The sequence below is a fragment of the Neofelis nebulosa genome, chromosome 11, assembly GCF_028018385.1.
Source record: "Neofelis nebulosa isolate mNeoNeb1 chromosome 11, mNeoNeb1.pri, whole genome shotgun sequence".
NCBI classification, from domain to species: Eukaryota; Metazoa; Chordata; class Mammalia; order Carnivora; family Felidae; genus Neofelis; species Neofelis nebulosa.
The window spans coordinates 89,788,116-89,811,592 of record NC_080792.1 but is presented as its reverse complement, the minus strand read 5'-3'; the positions used below and the strand labels follow the sequence as shown (position 1 = coordinate 89,811,592).

General features: G+C 49.6%; 2 long non-coding RNA genes across 3 annotated transcripts in view; both read right to left on the bottom strand.

The window, feature by feature from the left end:
- Positions 1-421: 421 nt before the first annotated feature.
- LOC131489465 (uncharacterized) lies at positions 422-2,625 on the bottom strand. The gene is made up of 2 exons (XR_009250573.1): positions 983-2,625; positions 422-862 (listed from the first exon to the last, which is right to left on the bottom strand). It is a non-coding gene; the product is annotated as an uncharacterized LOC131489465 (long non-coding RNA).
- A 4,326-nt stretch (positions 2,626-6,951) lies between these two features.
- LOC131489463 (uncharacterized) overlaps positions 6,952-23,477 on the bottom strand; it is a 41,479-nt gene continuing 24,953 nt past the window's right edge. For both annotated transcript variants that reach the window (XR_009250571.1, XR_009250570.1), the window contains 2 exons: positions 7,570-7,635; positions 6,952-7,466 (listed from right to left, as the gene is read on the bottom strand). This is a non-coding gene — a long non-coding RNA (uncharacterized LOC131489463). The remainder of the gene's footprint in view (positions 7,467-7,569; positions 7,636-23,477) is intronic.

Here is a 23,477-nt window from a genome sequence, read left to right as displayed (position 1 = left end):
TTTAAAATTTCTCCTCCTGGTATTTCCGGGATCAAGCGATCTCAGTGTGAAGCACACAGAGAAGGCGGTTCTCTCCAAACGCTGGCATCGGCAGCCACGGTGTGGCGGCAACAGCTACAGAAACACAGCCTCCGGCGCCCCCCCCCCGCCCCCCCCCAGGCCCAGCCTCCTGCTCAGTCTCCCCCGGAAGTAGGCGGGACTTCCCCTCTGGACTCCAACCCTGTGGGTCTCCAGCTCACCTCGGAAAGGGAGGAGGGGGGCACACAGGGATAAAGGAGCGCCAGGGCTGAGAAGCACATTTTGGAGACGGGATGAAGGCTCAAGGTGACGGACTTAAATGTTAATAAAGAGATAACACCTTAACTTTGTGCTCCAGGCAAGCGAAGTGGGGCACAGAAGTTAAACACGGAAGGACACAACGCCACGTGGTGTAACAGGTTTATTTGAGAATCTGAACACGAGCCACACCAGCAATGGGAACCTCACTCCAGTGTCACAGCAAGAACTGCCTTCTTTGCCACCAAGAGGCAAACTGTGTTGTAGCTTCAGCGCGTCCACTCAGAGCCAGTTCCTTCCACTCCCCAGCCGGCCCCTCGGAAACGCCTGGCTGTTCTCGCCTCCGCAGGCCTTCCCGCACCGCTCACAGAGCTTCTCTTAAGCACATTACATTACGCCGTAACACCGTAACACAGCTCATCCGAGACGACCAGGGTACAAACGTGCGCGTATGTATCTCGTTTTATGCCAAAGGCCTTCTCCCCGCGACACAGCACAGTGTTATTTTTTTCCTTCCATTTATTACACCCAACATTTTCTATTCCTTCCAGTGACCCGCCTCTGTTCTGGACTCTTAGGCACCCCCCTGCATAGTGAACAACCATGTGGCTAAATCAGATAATTTCCCTCAATTGGCTTTTTTTTTTTTTTTTTTAATCAGAGTCACATTTAATGAAAGCCCTTCTTCCTAGAAAAACGCACATACCTGCAGATACACAAAATTCTGCATACAATTTAAGAAGGTTCTCGACTTCTCTGAAACCCATCTACAGAGATCAGGCTTAATGTCGCTCTCCAGACACAACACTCCCACTGTAATTCATGAGGCAGGGAAGGCCCGGGTCAGGGCCAGCACAGAGGAGGAGGGGAAGTCTCTGAGTGAACCCATTTTCAGAAATATTGCTTAGTAAATATAGCTGGCAAGGTACCCACGAGTTGGAGTCTAAAAAATGCATACATACACCTGAAAACCAAGAAAAGCAACTTTTATATGCCATTATTTTACTCTAAAAATGTTTATTTCATTTGCACACGCCTAAATCTGAACAATAAAAGCGCTTTGGTAGGAGAGTCACCTTCCTTTGAGATCTATGCCAAGCTCCCGCTGACGTGTGTAAACAAAGCCCAAGGCCCTGGGATCTTTGGATGTGCTCATGTGCCTAACATGGGATGATTTAAAGAAGGTTTTCATTTACTTACGATCTGAAAAGTGCTCTAACTCCGTACACTAGGAGTGGTAACAAAGACACCCACGGGCCTCCCTGCCCCTTAGGGGTTTGGGGAAATGGGGCCTGTGGAAGCTTGGAGCTCACGGTCTCACAGCTGCCCTCTTGTGGCTGAAACACGTTATTTTACCATCGTACAGACGGTCCGTCCCATTCCAGCCGGGACCCAGCACACAGTCCTTCCGCGGTTTCCACGAGGAGTTCCACGTGGACCGAGCACCCCCAGACTTCAAGGAAGGAGTCTGTGGTCGTAAGGGTTCACCCATGAAGGCGCGCAGCCCTCCACCACCCTGCTCACCTGGGTCCGTCTCCCACTACCTTTCCGGTTCTGCTCTTACTTTCTCGTCGCCGGGCTATCCTGGGAGAGGCCCGTTGTTCCGGCTCTTCTCACACGGGGAAACCACGTCCCGCCTACCTTCTCCAGGTCCTACCCCACATTTAGATGCCCGAACCCATCCCGGTGGGCCTCAGCAGAACAGAGGAGCCCCAAGAACATGACTCATCTTCCCGAACAGACGAGTGGGATTACTTTTCTCCTGCCGTATTACGAAATGCTAGGCACCTTATACACGCTTATTTAGTCCTCCCAACTATTTCGGGAGTTCGGTATTTTCAAAACCATCTTACAGGTGAGAAACCTGAGGTTCGGAGACGTTGAGCTGCGTAAGGTCACGGAGGAAGAGCTGTGCCGCGCTGTTTTCCTATCTCTTGCGGTCTCGATCTTAACTCGGAGACGCTATTTATGTTCGGCTCCTGCCTGTGGTGGTGCCCGCCTCTTCCTCATCTCTCCCCTCGGGGCTTCATCTCCCCACTGAGTACTTTTTCCAAGTGCTTCTGATATTTGCTTCCCATTCACCTGGTTTTTCAAATTCCTGAGAACAGCGAGTTGGACAGAAAAACTGTCTCACGATTCAACATTCTTTAGGATAACAGAACCACGTGTTGGGAGATCCCTCAGAAAGCATCATGCTCAAGCTCACACGACCCAAAAGAATCCGACAGCTTCCTCGAGGTGGCCGGGCACCCGTGTCTTCTACAGCAGACCACCTGGATGTCTGGGGATCTCCGACTCGATACAGTTCTTAAAGGAGCAACTCGCCACTTATTCAGGGGTCCGCAAGTCAGTGGGGCTGTGAGGTCGGCCATGAACGAAATCTTAGTAGGAGTCAAAAGTGACTCCGCGAGCGACACTTGAGCCCACGTGTGACCTCTCTTCCCAAACCCTCTCACGTCAAAAGGCCAGTTTGGGCGGCTTCCCCTCTGACGGTCGGAGTGGGACGCAGACTGAACCCTCAAAGCCGGCAGATGCCAGAAGCACCGTCCAAGCCTGTGGCACGGAGCACGGGCCAGCATGGCTTCCCCTGGGACTTCTGTCCCACCACAGCAGGAGTCGGCCGCAGCCTTCAGGGACCAGAGCAGGGCTTCACAGAGTTAAACAAAAGCTTGGGGGCATGAGGCAGGTGATACAAATGACCACCACGGGTCACACAGGGACCAGGAATTTGTTGCCGACATTCAAAACTCATGTTTTATCTAAAACATTTTAAAACATTAAATTTTATCTAAAAATTCAGCTTGCTGGTTTTCTCTTAAAAGAGCAGAGCATGTGGGAACCTTTGGCCTATATTCCAGCATGGAAATAAACAGCTACAGGCAAGCAGGGGCCATCCCTTCAGAAAGGCACGCTTTTTCCAGTTGGCCACAGACCTTGCACCTCCTCTCTGAATTACTCCGGATGCAATTCAGTCATTTGTTACTTGCTTGGGCCATGGTGTCCTCACAGCTTGATTTGCTGGGACAGTCCCAGTTCAGGCCTGTGGTCCTCATTAACAGCACCCCCTATACTCTTAAGTGCCCAGTTTGGGCAGTAAATCATATGGTCACCCTAGGCATAATACACAGTAATACACAAGCCATCCCCAACTGCGCGCTCTCTCTCCCCCCCTCCCCCTCCCCCACACACGACACACGACCACTGAATTCACACAGCCACGTGTCAAGCACAGAACCCTGTTATAAAGTGATTTTATTAAACTGATTTGGACATACTGTAGGTCAAATAATATTTTCCGAAGATAACAATTATGGACTTTAAAGCTCGACATAAAATTAGTAGCTTCAAAAGTGTTAGTCATATCCCCCAGCAACAGCATGATAAAATAATTCAACTATGTAGAAATATAGAACTCTAGGACTAGCCGGAAACTCGGAAATCATTTAGCCTAATGTCCTCATTTCGTGAGAAAACCAGACTCCACGATTAGGCGATTTGCCCAAGCTCACACACCTAATAGTAATAAAGCTAGAAATCAAACTGATTTTTCCTAAAACTAAAATCCTACCGATGATATTTCAGCTGTCTGTCTAGCAACTAAAGGTCTAGGCGGCTCTCTAACACCGCAGCCTACCGCGACGTGGACAAGGGTAAGACACTACAGTAAATCGTAGTCGAGGGCGTCAGGCCCGGAAGAGGCTTCCCCCAGTGACTCGGCTGGCCCTCTCCTGGGAAAGGAGGACGCACAGGAGGAGGGGCTTCCCAAAGGCTGTGAACAGGGATACATTTACCCCCGAACCCCATCTCTAGTTTCATGGCCCACCCACCAAGTTATGTGCTCCTTCTAAATCTCCTTTATGCCTTGAGGTTTTAGTTACACAAAAACCCCTTCCAGTCAAGCACAAAAACCTAATTCAAATATGAAGAGAAAATCAAGCTTTGTTTCAGTATTTGGACGACTGTTTTGGGTAGTTCATTTCCCAACCTCTTAAGACAGTTGACAGACACTGTGAACCTGCTCAACCATTTCAGAGCTTCAAAGACCCTTAACTTCCCCCAAAGACTTCCTGAGCATAAGGACTACGTGTGGGAAATCAATGGAAACAGGAATGAGAAGAGAAACAAAGTTAAAAATTAGGTGCTTTTTGTTCTCGTCATTGGGGACTTTTGGTCTTCTAAACATTCCTTGAGTCCTTCCACGTGAGTTTTTAATATCAATCTAGCCACAAAAAAAAAAAAAAAAAAAAAAGCAAGAACAAGAAGGAGAAAAAAGAAAAAAGGGCCTATAAACGTCAGAATACTGAGCAACTCAGCATCTCCCCCCTCCCCGCTGCTCGCTCCGCTCCAGCGCCCGGCCACCTTCCACTCCACAGACGCAGGCGCGGTGGCGGGGCTGGCCGGCCAGTGCCTCCAGCCTTGCCCGCTCACTCCGATGCCACCCTCAGAAAGGCCTTCCCTGACTGCCGTCTAATGATGCCCCACCCCCACCCACCCCCACTCTAAATCATCACCCTAGTTTATTTTCTTCATAGCACTTAACCACTATCTCAAACTACATTATGTATTCGCTTACTTGCGTATCGTCTCCTCCACCAGAAGTAAACTCCATGAGAGTAGGGCCCTTGTCTGTCTTACTCAGTGGTATTCCCAGCACCTAGCACAGTGCCTGGCACATAGGAGGTGTTCAATAAATACTTGTTGAATGAACGAAGAAAGGAAAGGAGAGAGTAACATAGACATTCATGCCTAAAAATGAATGGATACATAATCCTCAGTGAAGGTACTGAGGACTCCTACACATTATTGCCCAAAATTACAGAGACTAAACATTATTCGTGACTCCTCCCACCATCCACTTCTCCTACGGTCTCCCCTAGCTAGTAAGGAGCTCCATGTGTTACAAGGGGAGCCCGAGAGGGCAATTCTGGATGGAGAAAAGTTCTAACTTCGCTTGCTTGCTTCTTCCTATTTACATTCAGCTATTTCCAAAAAAAAAAAAAAAAAAAATTCAAGTTAAAAATATGTGATGAAACCACTAGAAAATTAGGTCTAACATAGAGACACAGTGATTAGCAGAATCCACAAGAATTTTTTTGAAAAGTTCAAGGGCATGTATGTCTGCCAATGATTTCTCTGACAGGCCAGTGAGTGGAAATTATGAGTCACCTAAAATCTAAAATGAAATTTAATGCCATCTAGGAAGGGGTGGATATTTATGGGTGTTTTGAGGACACACAGGTAAAGTGGGTTCAGAAATAATGGGATATATGGAAAGATATGTAGGGGCTGAATCAAGTGAGAACCTCAGAAATACCAGAACACTATCTTAGTGGGAGCTGTCCATCTTCAAATGCATTCATTAACCAGTATGTTTGAATCAAGAGAAGGAAGGGCATGAGCTCCCGAAGGGGGAATCATCGGGATAACTTTTAAGTAAAGCATAGACAGAGGGTGACTCAGGAGGCTGGGCAATGATCACGGTTTCCTGTGTAGTATTTCCAAGTACTGAGGCATCATGCCCAAATCCCAGGAAACACACACCTATGACTGGGACCTCACAGCCCGTCTGGGGCAGACACTCAGAGGGATTCCAGATTCAAAGTCAAGTTGTGGAACATACTTGGCATGAATCCAAAAACAAAACAAACAAACAAAAACCAGAAAAACCAACCTCACATATGCCTCTTCAAAAAGAATGTCCTGCTGGGGCTTGCTGTAAAAATTCCTTGGGTCAATGTAGGTATTTACAGGGTTTCCTTCCTAGTGGCACTTATGGGTTTTAAGAATTTTAACTGTTAGCAAAACACTCTATATAACTGATATTTTGAGATGGTTTCTCTCCTTTGTGTGTACTCTCTGGTGAATGCAGAGGCTGGTGCTCTGACTAAAGGCTTTCCCACACTCATCACATTTAAAAGGTTTCTCCCCAGTGTGCACTCTCTGGTGGATGCAGAGGCTCGAGCTCTGGCTGAAGGCCTTCCCACACCCACAACATCTATAGGGTTTCTCCCCAGTGTGCACCCTCTGATGGATGCAGAGGCTCGAACTCTGGCTGAAGGCCTTCCCGCACTCGTAACATTTATAGGGTTTCTCTCCTGTGTGAACTCTCTGATGCATGCAGAGGCTAGAAGTATGCCTGAAGGCCTTCCCACACTCTTCACATTTGAAGGGTTTCTCGCCCGTGTGGACTCTCTGATGCATACAAAGATTTGAACTATTACTAAAGCCCCTTCCACACTCACTACAGACATAGGGCTTCTCACCTGTATGAACCCTCATGTGAATTTGAAGATGTGAGCTCCAATTGAAGGCTTTGCCACACTCATAGCATTTATAGGGCTTCTCCACTGTGTGGATTTTCTTATGTCTGTTAAGTTTTGTTGTAGTACTAAAATCCTTACCGCAATCATCACACTTATAGACCTTCTCTCCTGTGTGGTCTCTCCAATGAATATGAAGTTCTGATATATGAAAGAAACCCTTATCACACTTATCACATTTATGGGGCTTCTCAGCAGTGTGGATTTTCTGATGCATAAAAAGATCTGCTCTCTCAGAGAAAAATTCCCTACACATGGGGCACTTGTAGATCATTTTTCCTATTTGGTATCGTGATTTAGAGGAGGAAATTTCCTTACGACTACTATAGCTGAAGGATTGCTATTTCGTAGAGTCTCTTATTTGGCCATCCTGGCAGTTTATCTCAGGCTTGCTCTATTCGGTAGGGCTATGGTTGGCCTAAGCTTCTCCCTGCCCGTCTTTCTATGGAAGGTTTCTTCCTGCATAGTGCTCCTCACTCAGTATTATTACTGATCATAAAGTGACATTTACTCCCACATGAATTCTGTAACTCATGAACACAGAACTTTCCTTCAGATCCTGAGTTGTCAACATTCCAAGGGGCTCCCAAGGTGCAAACCTCTGCGTTTTTAAGCCCCCGGAATCTTCCTCTTGTAGAACAATCTCGTACTTCCCACTTCTAGAAAAAGGACCGCACAGTGTCCCCTGTGGTGGAGGGTGAGATACTGCGTGTTGATCTCGATCCCCTGTAGCCTCCCCTTGAAGAGTCAGTATGACGTTCTGCCTCCTACACATCAGACAGAAGCCTTCCCAGGAAGCAAGCTCCTTGGGTTCCACGTGTGCCAATCCTTCCTTCAGGGGATTCCCTACATGGGTATCACTCCAGTCTCCTGTAATGAAAACATAAGCAAATATATTGAAAATGCCTCTTTTCCGGCAAATGCTATTGGTTCCATAATTAATGTCATATAAATGTGACACAGTAATACAGACCTTTTTTGATCTCGAGGAAGAAGCTCTCTTATCTTCCAGAGAGATGTATCTCTTAGATTTGCAGGTCTGAAGAAGAGAATTTGTAGATATCATGCTCCTGTTCATAGCCCAAGTATATATAATCCACTTACAACCACTTATTGTAATTATCTAAACATCATCAAGGGAATAGTATTGAAAAAGAAAAGAAATCCTCAGAAGACCTGAATGTGAGAAGCAGCTGTTTTGCATAAAGGAGCAAGAAGGAAAACTATCTCCACTTTGAACTTCAGAAAGGACAATGCTGCTTTAGACCTAAAACATCAGATTTGAGTAGCCTTCTGGCCTACAGGAAGAATAAATATATGGCAAAGTGGTATTGAATGCCCTTCCCTTGTTCAATTGTCCTCACTGGTTTCCTGATGTAATTAAAATCCAAACCTTTAAGTGAAGACCCAAGGCCCTGCATGACCTTACCTCCAACTCTCCCCCACACCTCACTGTGCTTTCTATTCCAGTTTGCAACACCCCAAGCTAGTGCCTGAAATGCTTTCTGCCCGACCTTGTGTGGGCCTTGCTGTGTCAGCTGCCCCTCCCTTACCTAAAGAAGGTCCCTTGCTGAGACTCTCTTTTTACCTCTTGTCTGATTCCTTCAAAGCACATATAACTTGTAATTTTCTCACTGTTCCTTGGTTTTTGATAGATCTCCTGTACTGAGATGTAAATGCCATGAGGGAGGAACTGTGTGTGCTGCTCACTGCTACATTCTGGTGAAGGGGAGGTGTTCAATTCATACGTGCTGCATATGCATCTATGGAATATTTCACAACACCCTCTCGTCCCCCAACAGGCATATCTTGCCTCATTCTGGTACAGCAGATAAAGGCACATTTCCCCGTGCCTTATTACCAGTCTTTTGATGACCAACACGGGACAAAAGATACAACAAACAGAATGATCGGGAAACAAAGAAAATAGATCCCAAAATATTCTATCTGAACTCTGAACTCCTGTGAGGTGTAGGACCATGTTTTACCAATCTTTTCACCCCCTGTAATCTACTGTCAGTAAGTGACACTTCAATTAATTCATTAAATGAAATCCACAGATCTTGAACGCTTTCAATAATATGCTCCATACAAAGACGGGGCGACGGGCAAATGAAGAGATGTCTTTAACAATAAAATGGCAAGATAAATTGGACTGCTTTTAAGTGGAAGGGTTAGGATTTTGAAGTTGAACTAATTTCAGCAAAAATATAGCCAACGGCTGGACCAATTAGATATGCATCTACCCTCTGTTCTGTCACACATACTCCCATCCCCAGATATATTGGTAAAAGCAGGAAGTGACTGATGTCCCAGGTTACTCAGTGAGGCAGTACTCGACACAGCAAAACTGCAGACAGCCCAAGGCCTCTGCACAGCCCACCGGTCCAGTGAACTCTAGTTAATCCTCACGATAAAATGCTGTTTGGCTCTTCAAAAAGAGGAACGAGGAAGAACACTATGCACTGAGACAGAGCGGACCCCGGTCATGCTGTTTCACGAACAAAGCAAGACACAGAAGGGTATATATAATACGCTGACTTGCGTGCCAAGCAAGGACGCAAATGCGGATGTGTGTCTGTTTACATTACGTACGCAAATGAACAGGGAAGATAACACAAAACCGAAGGTAAGCAGTTATCTGTGGAGACGAAGGAGACAAAGACGAAGTCGAACGTTTCCAAACATACCTTATCCTGTCGTTTCAGCTTTGGAAACATGTTTATATATATTCCAAAAACAAACTAAGTCCACAAAAAGGAAAACAATCCCTAAAATTTTAAAACAAAAAGAATGACTTTTCAAGTCGGTAACATCCACAAAGGGCCTCTGAGTGTGCTGTACTCAGAGGGACACGCTCTGTCAGCAAACGAAGCCGCAAAGAAATCAAACTTCTTTCAGTAGTTTGTTAGTTGCAACAACACTGGTGTGTCGTTTACACTGGTGTATAAATTAGGATTATGCAAGTAAGTAATTTTGCGATTGTTGTGAGGAACCAAGATTCAGTGTTAAGATAAACCAGATACAAACATAAAACCAAAGTTAAGGAAAAAATTGTACAACATAAAATTTATCAGTTTGAACTCATGTCTTTTCTAGCTTTATCCACCAGAAAGACCTAGAAGCAGTGACAATCAACAGCCAAACACCCTTCTCCACCAAAAGGCACAGGGATCCCTGGAGGAACAGCTGATTTCAAGGCCAGAGCATTTTACAAAATGAGGCTGGGACATCCTGTTATGCCAGAAAGCAAGAGACTCATGCCAAAGGAACAGCAATGCCAATTTATGAAGAGACTCCCACTGGCCAAAAACGGGACAACTGAGCATCCAAAAAGGAATAATGAATGCAATCTACTGAAACAAATTAAATATACAAAAGGTCACAAGTTTACACTGATTTCAGGGGTGGGGAACGGGAGTGGCGGGGAGCAGAGAGACAAACACAGGGACAGACAGAGGCAGAGAGACAGAGATTCAAGGCACTGAGCAAAACTGGAAGTAACTAGGGCACCAACTTTTCACCCTAAAAACTGGCAATTAAAAGGAAAGAACTGTGCGTCCATCCTATCTTTCCTCTGTGAACTATCTTTTGAGGTCATGTGACAACCCAGCTAGGAAATGCATAGCCCTAATGAAATACCTGACCATGACCAGAAACTTGACATTGCGAGGATCGGGCTGTCATCACCTAAACCCACTCATCAATCTTAGCACCACTCAAAGAGGAGCAACCAGACCTGTGTGTACCCCTGCATGTGACTGACAGGAAACACAGGAAACACACAGCATCACTTCGAAACCTTCTTGCTGAAAGATTGAACTGGTACGTAACCCAGACTTTAAACATCATTTTTGTATAAAGGTACGAGAAGAAGTGGCAGAAAGCAAGCAGAAAAATACCAAAATAGGAGCCAGTCCCCAGGACGGCTGCCCACTGTTCCAACAAGTACATGCCCTGGAAATGGGGAGCGGTGGGGGCCTCAACAGACACAAGGCCTAACAATGCAATGTAATAGGAGGACCTTCTTTGGAATCTGATTCAAATGAACCAGCTGCTGAAAGGAGACAACGAAGGAGACATGATGAGGGATGGGGTATCAGATTATACAAGGAACACGGCCAACTGTGTTAGGTGTCTTACTGCCCCTATAGTCGTGCAAATGGCAGTGTTTTCAAAGATGTACAGTGGAGCTTGCAGGAATGTAGTGACATGATGTCGGAGAGGAGTCTTCAAATGCTTCAGCAAACAAACAAACAAACAAAAAAAGACAGTAAAAAAGGACAGATAATTGGGGCGTCTGGGTGGCTGAGTCGGTTAAGCGTCCGCCTTCGACTCAGGTCATGATCTCACAGTTGGTGAGTTCGAGCCCCGTGCCGGGCTCTGTGCTGACAGCTCAGAGCCTGGAGCCTGCTTCGGATTCTGTGTCTCCCTCTCTCTCTGCCCCTCCCCTGCTCACGCTGTCTCTCAAAAATAAAAAGGTTAAAAAAAAAAAAAAAAAAAAAAAAAAAAAAAAAGGGACAGATACGGCATACGTAGCAAAATCACTGTAACTGTTGAATCTAGGTCATGGATACATGATGATGGATAAATGATAAGTACAATGTTATTCCCGTGTATTTGAAAATTTTTATGACAAAAAATCAGTTAATGCAGAGAAGACATTCTTTTCCTGCTCCTGCTGCAGCAACAAACCAATCCCAGAACCAGAAACAACTAAACAAATATGATCCCCCGAATAGCTGACTTCCCCACCCAACCCTGACCATGAGAAAATGTGCGTAGTGCCGCACGTACCCCGAGAGAGAGGCGTCCGTGGCTTCAGGGCAGGAAGACAAAGGCACACTGCCACACCCTGCCCTCTGCCCCTCACCAGCTGGCCTGGACACCGTGTGGCTCTCCTCACTTGGGAACAGAAGTAGTGAGGGTCGGGACGCCCGTCGGAACTAACTGCTCAGAAGGCGGAATCTCCACACCAAAGCTCAGGCACGTGAAATTCCTGCCTGAACGCCACCAGAGTTTCCCTCGAGGAGGAATCAGCCACCCCTCTGTCCAGGCAGAAATGCTTAGACATACCTGCAAGTCTTACCACGTGGGGCGGGGGCAGGGCTAGCTACATTCTTTAGGAAAAAGAGAAAAAAAGATAGAGCAAGAAGAACTCCAGCCAATCTTCCATGTGACGAACCAATGAACAGAAGGACAAACAACACAAAAAGCCTCCCCGCCATAAACTTTCCTAACCACCCCCTGCCCCACTGCATCTGTATGTACAAAGGAGACTAGAAAGCAAGATAGCAAATACGAGCTAAAAAAATCCTACAGATCCCAAATCACATGCTCCCAAGATTCTCTCACTTAAGACACGTCTCCTACCCAACGTCCCGTCCCGTAAGAGCGCTGAAGGGGACAGCCGACAGGACTGCGGGACCACCTTTCCGACCCCAGGAGGAAGGAGCCTTGCCCTGAGGTCACCTGACACTGCCCAGGGCAACGTTCAGTCTCTCCACATGAGACCTCAGGAGTGCCCCCAGCAGTCTGGGGGTTCAACCTACAGTGGGCAAGAACTGCTCAAACAGGAAGTTAGAGTTCAGCTGAGAACTGAGAGAAAAACTGCTTAAATTTAGCCCATGTGCCCCCAACCCCCACCTTCCGTGAAAAAGGGCCCTCCCTCTATCCACTGAAATCTTTGCCTCATCTAAACATTGTGACACCAAGCAACACCCAAATCAGCACTGACCTCTCAGTACCGCTAAAAATGAGGTGAGATCAGCAAGCCGACACCCGATGCTTGAGACGCCAGAGGTTAAAAAGGAGTCTCTGGGTGCTGGCCCGGGAAGGGCCACCTGGAGGTGGAGGCGCGGGATTCACAGCTAGGAGATCAGGGCGATGGCCCCTCTGAGGGCTGCTCAGGACAAGCACTCTCCATCCCAGACCAAGAGGCAATGCTAAAACTCCACCACAGTCTGGAAGCTGTGGAAGACACACTGGGCCCCCGCCCCGGCCTTCATTTCCCTTGCAGGCAGACACGCTCGTTGGGGAAGGGGCCCCCTCTGGTCACACCTGCAGGGGGCAAACGTCAGGAGTCCGAACAGAGCAAGGACACCGATTTCCCTCCAAAACTTGAGCCAGAGTCTGATGCAGAACATACACATAAGAGCCTCTCGACCCTAGAAGGTGCTCAGGATGCTGTGCTAGGAGGCGTGGATGTGGATTTTGAAAACCTGATTAAACACACTTTTGCATGTACTTTTTACATATATTGCTCTTTTACACGGCCAACCAAAAAATACGATTTTGCCTGGGAAAAAAGTACACTAGCTTTTCATGAATTTCTTGTTTAAATGATTCTACAGTTGCAAACCAGGAACTCGGAGCAGAAGGACCCTGTCTTCACAGGGCAGGTGCTGGAGAACAGAGATGCCGAGGAGTACAACACGTGGAGAGACGGCATCCCACGGGGGCCCGCTGCGCTGGGACGACGGAGGTATCAGAAGAATGCCAACCACGGAGGGGGAGGTCGGGAAACTGTGACCGATGTTCCAGAAAGCTGGATCACACTCAGTATAATCCAGACATAAGATCAAGACTAATCACCCTGATTCAGCAGGGGAGAAAAATCCAGTTACACTCCTACAGGAATAAGAAGCCAAACGCCTCGACATCAGACTTCGCGCACAGGCTGTGAAGCCAGATGCTGCGAAACGCTTCGCGGCGCGATTCTGACGGAGATGGACCGTGACACAGGAAGTACAAAGGCACCCGTCCCAGGACCGGCACCGCTGACAGAGAAGAGAAAACCACTGCAGAGCCACTGAATCCTCCCAGCCAGACCTGTGAAGAAACAGGCTTGCGGAAGGGCATGCCATTGGACACAAGACCACACCTAGGGAGACCGGGGACCATGTCTTGTGGGCACCGACGATAGACGAGAGGTGGGGGCTGCTGAGGGAGAAGAAGGTTTGGTGTAGGGACAGGACAGTAATGCCTTTCAAAAGACTGGGGAGAGAAGATGCAGGGCAGATGCTGTGTGAACAAAGTCCCACCAAAGGAATGAAAGGGATTTAGAAGTGTGTTTCCACTTAGTCTTAGAACACCAGGCGAGTGAGTCACCTAACGTGATTTTGCATCTATTTCCTTTGAAAATGATCAGGATGATGCAGGTGTACCGGCCTATCACAAAAAGACATTTTGTATGCTATCAGTCAGCCATGATGTAAAAGAGCATGCTTTGGAGACTCAAGGACACACATCTGTAGGACGTACTTTCTTCCTTTCTGAAATGCAGGCTGCGCCAAGTGCTCACGTCGTCAGTAAGATGCCGATACGCACGTGAACCTGGAGTCACCCGCAGAACCTAACTCAGTGGAGAAACTGGCTTCTCACGCGAACAAAGACGCAAAGGAGTACATGAAGCAAGAATAGCGACATACGACGATAGGTTTTGAACCTGGATGAAGGGTACACAGAAGTACATTTTGTTACTTCCTCTACTTTCGAGTTCAGCCGAAATTTTCCGTAACTGAAAGAAAAGCGGTAAGCCTCTGCCCAGGAGATCCCTGTAGTGAAGGTGGAAAGAGATTCAGGAGAAAGATACGCACCGGCAACCAGCACTCTGAATCACAGAGCTAAAGAAACTTTGCCTGCACGGGCATCACGGAGCCAGGCAAACTCGGGCACATCACTACACGGATGGGGACCTAGGACACAAATGCGGTGACAGCAGCTGACGCGTCTTCAGTGAAACCCTATCACGTGACCACAACACCCTGCCCTTCCAGCTTTCTGACTCTGCTAACCTGACGGAACCTTTCCTTTGTTCCCACAGGACCCCCGGTCCGCTTTTAATCGTTTTCTGTCCCGCCAACGAGACCCTGTCTGCCTTTTTCTCCCACTTCCTTTCCTGGCGCAGACTCCGCAGCCCCACCCCTCTCACCGGCCACCCTCCTCCTCCGTCACGGTTCCGAGGCCGGACCTCGTTTCTGTCATCACCAGTGACCGCACCGTCTCCCAAGTCTGTTCAACAGCAAGCCACCCTCTGGCCGCCTGGTGCTTCGTCCCCCGCCGGCTCCGACTCCAGCAGTCTTTCGCCCGCAGACTCACCAGCAATAACCTTTCCTCTTCTCCCGTCACCCGCTCACTCCACTTCCGTCCATCAGGAGAACGCCTCTTCCTCGCTCACCGTTAACTCTCTTGTCACCTTCTCCCTGTCACACCATTTTAATGACACCCCGACCTTACTTAAGTCCAATTCTCCGCCTCTCCATACGGGCACCCAAAGCAGCCGAATGACGCCAGGCTTTCCTGAATTCACGACGACAAACCTCGGGTGGGCACCAGGCCTCCACAGGTTCTTCTGAAAGCCTTCAGTACACGCTTTCCAGGATTTTCAGTTGCCGCTTGGCAGTCACGACAGCAACGTCCCCAGTGTCCTCCTCTCTCCTCGAATCTCCTGGATCCCCTCCACCTCCCTCTCTCGGGGCTGGTAACCTGCCAAGGTAACGTACTGAGAAAACAGGAACAACGTGACGACAGCGTCCTCACTCTCCCACCGGCCGCACCTACACCTGTGCGCTCTGCCCCCTTCCTCCTCCTTCCTGCTCCTCACGGGCCAGTCCTGCCACGTGGGCCCCGTCAGCACTTCTGAGGCCTCCTCAAAATCAAATCCTGCGATGACTCTCCATGTCATCAACAGTCCTGTCCCACCTGCTGGCCCGTCCCATACAAACATGTTCTCTGCCCCTCCTTCCTCAAACAGACTTCTTTGGATCCCACAGCCCCGCCCCACCTATCCGCCCAAACACCTGCTCTCCGGCACAGCAAAACTCCCCGAGAGCTTCGTGCGTCACATTCTCTCCGCCGGGCGTCTGTCTCTACCCTCGCTGAAAACCACTCTTATCCAGGCCGTTGGGACCTTCACACCGCCAAACCCAACGGGCACTGCCCTCGTCCACCAGACGGGACCGTACGACACGCCTCCTGTCCGTGGCCTGCACTAAGGTCCCCTCCTTGCCAGCCACCCTGCTCCCTCATGAGCCACTCCGTGTCTCCTTTGCTGGACACCCCTCTTCTGCTGGACTTCTAAATGTTGGGGTGCCTCGGGGCTCCGACGGGGGCCCCCCTTCTTTTCCAGACCTATAGCCTCTCTGCAAGTAATCTCACCCAGGCACATGGCCTAAGATACCATCCTGATGCCGAGTCCCAAGTCTTAGCTCCAGCCCGGGACTACACCGCAGAAAGTGTCCCCAAGCCCAAGCCCTCACTCAGCCTGCTCCCTCCTGACTCTTCCGTCCAAGAAGCATCCACGCAGGGAGCCCGCCTGACTTCCTCTTCGCCAAACCTGCCTCCCTCCATGACTTCTGTCTACCTGCCCAGCCTGTCCCCGCAGCCACGACAACCACCCGGGCCAGGCTCAGATGAAGCCCCTAGCCGCTCAATCCGCCGCCTCTCGGCTTCGCTCCTGCGCCTCCACAAGGCGTCAACCCAACCTTTTAAGAACGTAAATAAGATCGTGCCACGCCCCTGCTTCGACCTTAACCCTCCACTGCTCTTTAAAACGCATGCTCCTTTCACCGGGGCACGCGGGGGACACCCAGTCTCACCACCACATCCTCTTGCACACCACACACCACCTCACTCGCCCCCTTTCCAGTCTTCAAACTCACCAAGCCTGATCCCCCTCAGCACCTCAAACACTCCCCTGCCCACGCGTCTCCCTGATCCCCCGCGAGCTGGCATCTTCTCAGCAGTGAGAGCGTCGGCGGGGTCTTCTCAGAGGGCGGCTCCATTAACCAGTTTAGACTGATTCGCCCCCTACCCTGCAGCACATCCTTCTGCCGGGTTTTCTCACTTTCCCTCATGGACAACCGCCCGAGTTAGTCTGTGTACGTAGGGATGCATTTCCTTGTTTGCTGTCTTCCCCTCCCTGCCTCTTAAATGCCAGCTCCAACCAGCAAGAACAGCAGAGAACCAGTGAATTTAGAGGACATCGAAGACTCCTCCGTCTCTGTCTTCCACAGGTCACCAAGCAACAGATGTTTACCGAGCGTGTGTGCCCTCAACACAAACACACCTAGTCTCTCCCTGTGCGGAAATGACCATCTAAAGGGGAAACAGACATCATCAAAGATGTCCACCAGAAACGTAAAACCCAAACCATGCTAAGTGCTACGAAGCAGCCCTGGGTGGCGCTCGGGGAGCCCAGGACTCCAAGGGCAGTGGGGCCGACCTGGTCAGGAGGGTCGGGGAAGACTGCCCTGAAGAAGCAAGAGTTGGAGCTCAGATCTACAGGAGACACTCAACCTGAAGGCACAGCATCCGCAACAGACCATGGGAGGGAGCAAGGCATCTGGGAGAGAAAAGGGGCCCAGAGGGGACACTGTGCATGGTGAGAAAGGGGAGATGGCGCTGAAGTCGTGGGGCTCGATCTTTACTCTCAGGGCAACGGAAAGCCGCTGAAGTGGTAGTTAGTTTTTGTACATTTTGAAGTGGGAACATCGCTTGCAGTTTAAAAAAACCTTTTTTTTTTTACATTTATTTATTTTTGAGAGACAGAGTGGGACAGAGTGCGAGCAGGGGAGGGGTAGAGAGAGGAGGAGACACGGAATCCCAAGCAGGCTCCAGGCTCCGGACTGTCAGCACAGAGCCCAACACGGGGCTCGAACCCATGAACCGTGAGATCATGACCCGAGCCCAAGTCAGATGCTCAACCGACTGAGCCACCCAGGCGCCCCCATCACTTGCATTTTTAAATAGACAACTGTGACTAAAGTAGAGTCGACAGGTGAGAGGAAGCAGGAGAACAGGAGAACCCGGGGGGCCAACATGTCAGAGGTCACCTTGGGAGGCTGGGTTACAAAGAATGGTGACCTGCACCAAAGCAGCGGCGGAGATAAAAGGAAGTGGATGTTTTTAAGACATACTTAGCATAGAAAAATCAGGCGGCTTGGTGGACGGAACAAACGCGTGAGGGAAGAAGAGATGCCCAGGACGACCGCTCCGTTTTCTGTGTAAACAACCAGGTGGAGGTGGAGCCATTCATGAAGACCGGAAACTCTAAGAAAACCTAGGTTTGGAGATGAAGAACAGGACTCCGATTTTTGACATTTGTAAAACATCGAAAAGTAGATGTTGGGGACAGTAGCTGCATGAAAGAAACTGGCACTCAGAGAAGGCGGCAGCACTTGCTTAGATACAAATTTGTGAACCATGAACACCGAAGCAGGGGCTGGAGTGAGGTCACCTGGGGAGAAGTGGAGTACCCGCCAACATTAAGAGGACATCCTGCGTGTCTCCATCCACACGGAGTTCAACACAGGCAAAGTTAATCTATGCCGTCAGGAACAGAGAGGGCAGAGGAGCTCCACGTGGAAAGGAGCACAGGGGCTCGGGGGTCCCGGCCACACGGCCGCCTAGGCCGGTCTCTGGTTTACACAGGTGTGTTTACGTCAGGGCTGTGAACACTCATCAAGCTGTCCCTTACAGTTGGGGGCTGTCTGTAGTGACGCTTCCAGGAAAAGTTCAGGAAAGAAACAGAAATGGGAAGAATTCCACTCAAAGGGATAGGCAAAATATGGGAGAAAAGACATCCTGGAAAGGCCCACGGTGACCCAGAAAGGCAGCCTGAGAGGGGGAGGCCAGCCACCCGCTGTAGCAGAGGGAGGCAGCAAGACGTGGGAGAGGGTGGGAAGCTGCCAGGTCCTGGCCGGCAGGAAGCAAGGTCATGTGCAGAGGAGGGGAGGGCAGGTGGGGGGCTGGAGGGCTTGGGGTTGCACAAGACGATCTGAAGCGGCTGTGTGGAGCGAGCAGAGGGAACACGGGAGGGGCCCGTCCCTCGGGCGCGGCGTGAAGGCCAACAGGCGGGTGCCCGCGGGACTGGGGTTTTGCCAGACGGAGACGGTCAGAGGGCAAAGTGGCTGTCCACCCGGAAGAGACCGTCACCTCTCCCAATACAAACTTCGGCCTTTGTGCGTTGACAGGGAAGATCGTGACCCACGTTCCCGTGTCAACAACTTCGCCTGAGCCTTGAAGGCTGCCGGAGTACCTGGCAACCCACGGCCTCCGGCCCACCTCGCCCTCACCTCCAGCACAGGCTCCCGAGCCCCCCGTTTCTCAAGGCAACAGAGAGCCTTGAGTCGGAGCGCTCCGTCCTCTCCCGCCAGCACACCTCACACACCCACACTGCACACTTGTGGCTCGTCCGTCCCCCGTCCCCCGTCCCCGCGGGGCCCGCTCACGGCGCATCGCTACCGTTGCTCTCTGGACGCCCTTTTTTGTTTTTTCATCTCGAACGTATTCTCTGAAATTCAGACTGCTGGCTCAGGAAATCTAGTCGTTTAAAAATAACTCCGTAATTACTCTGTCATAAGGTCAAGTGAAAATTACCTCTTTTCTGGTTTTTGAGAAAATAGAATTACCCAAACGACATAGAAATACAGAAAGTACTACAGGTCTTTCTACAGTTTTATGGCTGCAAGACTTCCTACAAAGCATTAAATATAAATAATCCTACTTTCTGGTAGCTGACTCTAATTTGTCAGTTAAATCTATTTCAGCAGAGACCAACCTAACTTCCTATCTAGAACCGGATCTGTCAGACCATGTGGGTTATAGTTTTTTCACTGCGAGGGACCAGGGCACACTCTGTGGGAAGGATAAAAACAAGAATGGGCAAGAAGGTATGTCTATGCCTCCACGCTCACCCCAAACTAAGCACCGCTAACTGCGATGGGTCGAAGTAGCCACGTGGTTCATCTTCCTCCCATGTCTACGGAGCAGACAACTGCGTCGGGAGGTCCGCAGAAGACTCAGCAGAGGTGAGCACGAGCCCAGGTGATGAGGCGCCAGACTAGTACGTGTGAAATCCAAAGCAACTTCTAGGTCCCTTAATTACCGGGAAGTGTTTTGTAAGAAGAGCCTCACGTTCCCAGTTCCCTATTACGTTCTGGCTCATTCCACGTTGAGTATCCTCTGCGTAGACGACTGCCCCGCCACCCAGAAGCGGGCCCAGAAGACGCGTGCTGACGCAGCCACCCTGGACGCCGAACCTCTAGACGCAGGCTCAGAGTGTGCATGTGCTCAGGCATACGCTCTACAAACATTTATCTTGCCCCCGGTGTTTGTCGGGCACTGGGCTGAGCGCCAGGGGATCCTATGGTGAACAGAACAGCCATGGTTTCTGCGTTCGTGCAGTTTCCGGTCTAGGAGGGGAAGGGGACAGGTCCAGCGTGGCACGACCAGGGCCATCACAGAGGCTCACACCTGCAGACACAGCTGCCTGAACAAGGGGCCTCCTAACGAGTCTCAGCATGACCAGGAAGACTCCAGGAGACTCTCCCTCTAAACGGAAATCCAAAGGACAAACTGAGTTAGCCACAAAGAGCAGGAGGGCAGAGGGTCCCAGCCTAGGGAACGGCTGGTGTCTAGAGATATTCAGGATGACAAACCTCAAGAAGAAGTGGAAGTTCAGCACGTAGAAGGAGAAGACAGGGCAAAAGCAGGAGTCACGCATCAACAGGGTCTTGCAAGCCACAGGAACACTTTAAGTGCTAAGGACTTTTTTTTTTTTTAGGACTGATTCTTCAGAAAACATAACCTTCACAGTGGCAAGACACCTGTGCAGTAGTGGTCTTCCCGGAAAGCTAGAACTCGATCTTAAGAAAAACAGGAAGGCGGGAGACCACCAAAGTTCCTAAGAGTGAAAGAAGGATGGGGTCTGTGCACAGACAGGAGGTGAAGTACGGTAAAGACCCCAGTGGGGGTTGAAACACCGAGTTCCACGAGGACATCAGTGCCTAAGTGGGCTGCTGTGCAGCTGCATTTCTAGTAGGAAGTGAATGTGGCCTCAGCACTCCTCCTGGAAATGCCGTTCAGTTTCTGGAACAGGGAACACTGTCTTCCAACGTGGGTTCCAACAATCATGTAAAGATTCACTTGAAGTCTTCACTGCACTCAACACATCTTCTGCCTCAGAAGCCCACACTGTCAGAATCTCCCTTCCACTGCAACCCAATCAAAACTCAACAGCTAAATCCCCATCTTCTAATTGTGGCACCAAGTGCCGACATTCATTCCAGCACGAACTCATCAATGTCAGCTTGGGACAGCCAGAGCTTTGCAGGAGAAAGTGTACTAGGCTGAATACGGTCTCCCAAAAATCCTCGTCCACTTGCAAACTCAGGGCGTGACCTTATTTGGAAATATGGCCTTTGCAGATGTAATTACTTGAGATGAGGTCACACTGGATCACGGTGGGCCCTGAGTCCAATGACTGGTGTCTTTATAACAGAAAGGAAAGGGAAATTCAGACAGACACGTGCACACAAGGGCTAGAAAGTAGTGTGGAGATGGGGGCAGAGATTAGAGAGATGCGTCCACAAGCCAAGCAATGCCAAAGACGGTTGGCAATCGCCAGAAGCTAGAAGACACAAGCGATTCTTCCCTAGAGCTCTCAGAGGGAGTACGACCCTGCTGACACCTTGATTGCAGACTTCTGGCTTCCACAATAGAATAAATTTCTGTTGTTTAAGCCACCCCGTTTGTGGCACACTGTCACAGCCACAGGAAGCTGCAGCCTAGGAAACCGCTAGCTCTGGAAACTAACAAGAGAAGGACACGGAATGCTTTCAGTAACATGGCCCCCTCTACTGATCTCTTCAGGCCCCACCTACAATACACACAATAGACATTTATTTATTCTTTTGGGATGCTGAATGGGACGTGCTTATTTCACACGGATCCAAGCCCTTTCCACTCTGTAAAAACCTGAGCCATTTCACTTTTGCTCACTTAAGAATAAAAGTTGCATATCCCATTTACATTCTTTTACTCAAGAGATTATATTTCATAGAAAGATCTTAATTTTTCCTTTCCTTTCCAACAGTTCCCTCTTTGTTTCAACTTCCAAAGGAAATAAATCCATAAATGGTATATACAGTCTTCGCCTCCCACCAAAAGTCCCTCACACAAACCCACACACACTCCCACTCCCATTCCCTCTCGCTCGCTCTCTCTCGCAACGCACGCATACACACACGCGCGCGCGCGCGCGCGCGCGCGCACACACACACACACACACACACACACACACACACACACACACCCCTGGTGGGAGCGGTGGTGAAGGAGAGTGAGCACAGGTTACATGGTAGACCAACCAGAGTTTAAATTTAGCCTGTATCTATTGTGAGCTTCGTGGCCTCAAGAAGAGCTTTAAGCCTTTCTTAGCTCTACCAAATTACAGTTTTGTGTACGATAGGAAAGAATACTTCTCAGAATAAAATGTTAAGGCTCAAAATCAAAGGGAAGTGGGCAGGGATGGAAAAGAATGCCCCATCTGGAAATAAGATAAAATTTAGTCATGAAAGACTTTCTATTTGAAGCATAGCTTCTGCCCCGGCCAACGGGTCGCAGGAACCTCTCCTCAGTGCCTGGCCGGCGAGAGAACAAGGCTCATTCCTGCACAACCAAGAAAAAGCCTGCCTGTCCGCACGCCACGGAGTGCAATAGTCTGGGGTGCCACACATTAAGTGCACACAAGACTCCGTCCACTTGGCCACGCCACTTCCCTTCCCACCGCAACTACGATTTCGACATGTCCCTAAATCAACATAAACCCTGTCAAGGAATCACCCAGTAGACCAGCCTTAATACCATGTGGCCTCTAGGGGGCCGAGAGCATGAAAGAGCTTCGGTCTAACCCTGAAGGCTCGATCACCAGAAAATATTCTAAAAGGAAAAAAGATTCCACTCTTCCTCTACATACATCAAAACCCGTAAAAACCTACCATCAACAGCAATTTGTTCCTGCGGGCATTCTACCTCTGAGGTCTCGAATCACCAAGCACCTCAGCTCCCTGCATCCACATGCGTCCTCCCCGACTTCCACCGATCCTTACAATGCTCGGCCCACCTAAAGCCACTTCTTACCCCAAGAAGCGGTAGTTTCTGCCAACTTGTGTTATATTGCAAAATACACAATTTGCAGCTTTTCCACTTACTGTCGGACTTTAAGCAAGTTATCTAAGCCTCAGACTCAATTTCCTCAAATGTGAAAGAGAAATGACACGTACACTTATATTTCTATCTCTTAGGGTTATTACGAAAATGAAACAAGACGATGCACGAGCCAGGGCTCAACATCTTTTCTCTTTCCTCAATCTGCCCGCCTGCTGAACGCGCAGGGTTTGCACCGCTAACTGGGAGCAGCTCCAGGAACCTGCGGGCAACAGCAGTAACTTCATACCTCCCAGCTGCCGCTCCCTTTCCAGACTGCACCGTTGCCGCCTCTCCCTCCTAAGTGGCACTAAAGCCGGGTGCTGCATCCTTCCAGTGTGAAAGCCCGGTCCCCAGGGACTCCCCATCGCTATTCGGCAGTCACGGGCAAGGAGCAGACCTGAGCTCACCCAAGACTTTCTCTCCTAGCGCTCTGAGGAGTAATGAGTGGAGGTCTTCCACATGGCCCGCTGACGGTGCCCGGAATAGATGTTCAAGTAGCTTCCACCCTCGTGACCCTCTAGGGCCACCGGGCTCCTCCACCTGGCCTTCAATTCTGTAATCCCTTCTTACCTTAAGTGAGCCAGAGCCCTTCTCTGCTGCCGATTAACAAGCAACCCTAACTGACAACGGGTTTCAAATAGCCACGAGCAATCTGCACTCGCCTCAGTTCTCCCTCTCCAAAGCTTGAAGTGACTGGGATCCACATGTAGTAAGGGTATGTGGAAAAGGAAAATTGGCTCCAGAAGCCCGATTTCAAAAAGGGATCCACAGACCAGCACGGTCAGCCTCACCTGGGAGCTGACCAGAAATGCAGAATCTCAGGCCCAACCCCAGACCTACTTAGTCAGAAACTGCATTTTAGCAAGATCCCCAGGGAGTCTTACCTAC